Below are 5,694 nucleotides of genomic sequence, written 5' to 3'. Positions count from 1 at the left end.
ATAAGAGTTTAATTACCAAATTTACAAAAATCTCAAAATACAAAATGGGACCTAGTGTCCTACCAATGCACTGTAGACGGTGAGGTGACACGGACACTATGCAGAACTGTGAACTGCCTTACCGAATCTGTGGTCTACTGAGCCCTCTGTCCAAATCTTAAGTACCTACGCGTTGCAAAAGCGACGCGCTAAGCATAAAGCTTAGTGGTGCCAATAATACAAGAAAATATAATATGCAAATAAAAATAATAATTTCCTTGCTATTGTGTTCATAAGAAATGAATAATTACTAACTTATTGTTTAGTCGAGGGCTAATCATGTTTTATGATATTAACTTCTTCAAGCATTTCGTTAATTATTTTTTTTTTCTTCATAATCTTGAGCTTCCTTGTATTTTTGTAATCATTCCTGATACTTAATTTTCGTATTTTCTTTAATAATCACTTCACAGTTATGCTTTTCCATTCATTTGCTTGCCCAAGTAACCTATACTGGATGACTGGACTGGATAACGGGTCGTTGGCACTGGGCACCGCGGTGCCTCGGGCCGTCATACCATGGGATGCAGAACGTCAACCATGTATGCAGTCAGTATGGCTAAAAAGCCATGATATCACATAATCGGGCATAAAAGCCATGCATACGGGCATAAAAGCCATGAATACGGGCATAAAGCCATGAATACAGGCATAAAGCCTTTCGCAGTACTGCTAAAACAATACCCTATTGGCATGCCAAACTATCCAAACCAATCTTGTTAGGTATACTAGGGCATTTGATACTTTAAAATTCTTCAATCTTTGAATTTCAACTTTTGGTGTCACTATTCATTTCATTAGTCAACAAAAAAGTTGACTTTTGCATAGAAAATATGTACACTAACTTTGGCACTTCAAACATACCACATTTTTCATTTAAAACTTGTTGGCATTAAGCATTAATACCATTTCTAAGCTTTAACCAAGGGAAACAAAATTTTCAGTTTTTGAAACTTAACTTTACTATTCCATTAAGCACTGTTGCAGTGGGAATTTGAGGAAATGGTAAACATGAAAGTTGTTCCTTATTTTGTCTAGTTGAATTTCCTTTTTTGAATCACTCCATTTGGAGTTTTGTAGCTCAAGTTATGGCCAAAATAAGTTTCTCGTTCACGTGCCTTTATTCATCTGAGATTTTGGAGTGCAGCGATTTTTGGTCCAACTTTGGTCAGTAATTTGATCAAGTTAAGTTCATAATTTGGTCTAACTTTCTTCTTATGAAATGTTCTACCATACCTTAGGTTTCCATCGGTTCAAGAATCGCCTAAATCCGAGTTTTCTAGAGAGAGTTATAGCCATCCAAACATTACTGCTCAAGTGAAAATCTGCAGAGTTGCAGGTTTGATAACTTAAATTTGCCCAATAATTTGAATGGGTTAATGGCATAATTTGGGGTAATGTTCCTCATGAAAGTTGTTTGTCTATATCCTATCTTATTTCTGTAAAAATTTCAGGTCAATTTGACCATTCTACAGTGAGTTATGGCCAAATGAACAGTTACTGTTCATTTGGTAATTTCTGCAGGTGCTGGTTGCAGGGTATCCGGATTGGGGTCAAATTTTGGTCCTCTTGCTTTGGTCTTTTGGGCATGGTTTCTTCAGAAAAAATGTGCCATTATAAGCCTAGTTTCATTTCCAATTGGCCAAACACCAATTGGACTAACACAGCCAAGGATATGGCAGTCCAAGTGGACTGAAATCTCAGCCATCATCTTTCTTTGTCTTTAGCGACCTACCATTCCACTTTGCCATGCCATTTTTTAGTCCAATTTATGGTCAACATACCTCATATGGTCACTAATTGACCATTAGAATGTTCTTTAACCAATTCATAAGCCAAGTCAAATTTTCATTCCTAAACCCTAGCTAAATTTCAAAGTTTTCACAATTTCCCTAATTTCAAATTTCAAAACTTAATCAATTAAATTCCTATCACTTCTCATGCATATAACCTCATCAATCATCATCACTAATCATGTATATATGCAGGAATTCATCAAACCCCATAAGGTTCCCAAGGTTGCTGAATTAGGGATGTTTAATTCCTTAACTAATTCTTTCAATTTCTTGAATTTCCCACTTAATTTGGCATGCATACTACACCTAAAATTGAAAGAAAAGGTTTTAGTGCACTAACCTTTAAGTGACAGAATTTCTCCAAGCTTAACTTCACTTTCCTTGTACTCTCTTGGCTGCCAAACACTTCCTCTAGGTCCAAGGATTCATTTTAGTGTTGGGGTCTTGAGGAAATATGGTGAGGAAGCATGAGAAATGAAGCTTTTGTTTGAAAATCAATGGAGGGAGAAGAGGGAGAGATTCACGTCTTGAGGAAGAAGTAGAAGAAGAGCAGCTGGTTTTTAATTCCTTTAGCCTTCATTTTGTCTCTTTTATTTGTTAATTTGATAGTTGTTTAAAGGTAATTGGTTAGAGCTCTTAATGACATCATCAAGATGTCATAAATGAGCCTTTCTTTGATTTTTCTTTTCTTTTCATCACTACTCAATTTCAATTTAATTTTTAGTAATATTTATTCATATTTTAAATCATAATAATTATTTACTCAAGTGGACAAGTCGGTCAAAAATCACCTCTGAAGGCGAAATGACCAAAATGCCCTCCGTTTGGCTTAACGGGTCAAAATTGTCTGTACCGATTGAAAATTTTTTTTAAATATTTTCTTGGCATTCTAATGCCATAGGAACCTCAATGACCCTTCTTTGGAGTCCCAAAAATTATTTTATGAATTTTTCCCCGGGTCTAGGGCTCCTCGTTGCGAGAACCGCAACTTCCCTCTGGTTACCCATCGCTTGGGCACCGGCTCATTTGACTTGTTTGTATTTTATTTCTAAAATTTTTACTAAATTTTTCTTACTAATATTTGAGTTAATTATGTTTCCTGACTTTAGTTTAAATATTTTTCCGGATGTTCTAGCTGTCCGGACCGACACCGGTCACCGGAACAGTAGAATGTACGGAGTTGCTACCGGGAGGGTGTTACACATTGTTTCTCAGCCGACTCCTCTAGGAACGCCACAACTGAATGGTGTATCTGAAAGGAGAAATCGTACCCTATTGGATATGGTACGTAGTATGATGAGCTATACTGATATGCCAATCTTCTTTTGGGGATTTGCATTAGAATCAGCTTTGTATATTCTGAATAGGATTCCATCAAAATCAATTTCTTCCACACCTTATGAGATATAGCATGGAAGAAAACCAAGTCTTAAGAATGTTAAGATTTGGGGTTGCCCAGCTTATATCAAAAAGCTGAACATTGATAAATTGGAGACCAGATCAGAAAAAGGTCGATTTGTTGGATATCCAAAAGATAGTTTTGGATATTATTTTATTTGCCTACTTCACAAAAGGTTGTGATAAGTAGAGATGCCACATTTCTTGAACAATAGTTTGTTCTAGAAGGAGGCAAAGGAAGGCAAATAGAGTTAGAATTGGAGAATTCTGACCAACCAACAGATCAGATGGATATAGATCCATCTAGTCAACCTATACCCGTTGATGAAACATCTACAGCTGTTCCTCGTAGAATAACCAGGGTATCTCACCCACCAGTTAGATATGGTTTTCTTCATGAAGAAGAACAAGAGTTGTCTATTCATGAACAAGTAGATCATGGAGATGATCCACTTACCTATGAAGAAGCTATATCAGATATAGACTCTTCAAAATGGATTGATGCTATGAAATCCGAGATTGATTCCATGTATAAGAATCAAGTTTGGGATCTTGTTGACCCACCTGAAGGTATTGTACCTATAGGAAAAAATTGGGTTTTCAAGAAGAAAATTGGTTCTGATGGAAAGGTAGAGACCTATAAGGCAAGGCTAGTAGCGAAAGGGTTTTGCCAAAGGCAAGGAGTCGACTATGAGGAGACTTTCTCCCCTGTTGCCATGCTTAAATCAATTAGGATTTTATTACCAATAGCTGCATACTATGATTATGAGATTTGGCAGATGGATGTCAAAACAGCTTTTCTCAATGGATACATTGAAGAAAACATTTTCATGGAATAACCTAGGGGTTTTGAATCCCAAGATGGTTCCAAGGTATGCAAGCTAAAGCGATCCATTTATGGGTTGAAACAAGCTTCGAGGAGTTGGAACATCCGTTTTGATGAAGCCATTAAATCCTTTGGTTTTATAAAAAATGAGGATGAGCCATGTGTATATAAGAAGGTTAGTGACAGTGCTATCACTTTCCTTGTCTTATATGTGGATGACATACTATTGATGGGTAATGACACAGGTATGTTGACGACTATAAAGATATGGTTGTCAAATACATTCTCCATGAAAGACTTAAGGGAGGCAACCTATATTCTTGGGATTCGCATCTATAGAGATAGAGTGAAAAGAATAATTGGTTTATCCCAAAGTCTATACTTGGAAAAGGTGTTAAAGAGGTTTAACATGCTTGATTCCAAGAGAGGATTGTTACCAGTGAGACATGGTATCCATTTTTCTAAAAAGATGTCTCCAAAGACACCTGAAGAAAGAGATAAGATGGCCAGGATTCCATATGCTTCGGCTATTGGAAGTTTAATGTATGCAATGTTGTGTACTAGGCCAGATATCACATATGCTGTTAGTTTGACTAGTAGGTATCAATCCAATCCAAGTTTGGAACACTGGATAGCTGTCAAGAATATCCTTAAGTACTTGAGAAGAACTAAGGATTTATTCTTGATTTATGGAGGTGGAGACTTGCAATTGGATGGTTATACTGATTCTGATTTCCAATCAGATATCGATGATAGAAAGTCTACCTCTGGATATGTGTTCATTTGTAATGGAGGTGCGATCGGTTGGAAGAGTTCCAAGCAGGCACGATTGCAGATTCCACTCTGGAGGTGAGTATATTCTTTGCATTAGATGCTGCAAAGAAAGCTGTTTGGATAAAGAAGTTCGTGACAGAACTTACAGTAGTTCCTTCCATTGAGTCAGCAGTTCCACTACACTGTGACAATAATGGAGCAGTCATACAGGCTAAGGAACCAAGGTCTCACCAGAAATCCAAACACATAGAAAGGCGCTATCACGTTATCAGAGATATAGTTGGGCAAGGCGATATAGCGATGCAGAAAAATAACATCAGCTGAAAAATCCAGCTGATCCATTCACTAAGCTTTTGTCACAAGCTCAGTTAGACCGACATCTTGAGAAGATGGGTCTAAGGTATTGTAATGAATGGCTCTAGTGCTAGTGGGAGATTGTTAGTAGTATGCCCTAGAGCATATCATTTAGTATGTATCTTGTACATGTTTTATTAATAAAAGGCATTTCCACTTTTCCGTTTACATAATATATTTATGTGTAATAGAAAAGGTCCATTAATATTTTGTTAGAAATATTATTCTTAAGTTGTTAAGAATATGAGTGACAAAATTTCTAGTACAAAGTATCATAAATAGGTTCACAATCGAGGATACTTCATAATAAGGACATGACTTATCCAGAAAGATTGTATTCATATTTGTTGCCAAGTTATTTATATGAGATATAAATAAGATGGAATGGTGAGTCTCATGCCATATAACAACTATGATAGGCACTTATAAATGATAAGTAGGCCGAACCAGTGACACTTATGACAAGCACATGGAGTTTACTCTTGTCAATGTTTTGTCATAAATCAC

The sequence above is a fragment of the Hevea brasiliensis genome, chromosome 3, assembly GCF_030052815.1.
Source record: "Hevea brasiliensis isolate MT/VB/25A 57/8 chromosome 3, ASM3005281v1, whole genome shotgun sequence".
Taxonomy (NCBI): domain Eukaryota; kingdom Viridiplantae; phylum Streptophyta; class Magnoliopsida; order Malpighiales; family Euphorbiaceae; genus Hevea; species Hevea brasiliensis.
This window is presented reverse-complemented; position numbering follows the sequence as displayed.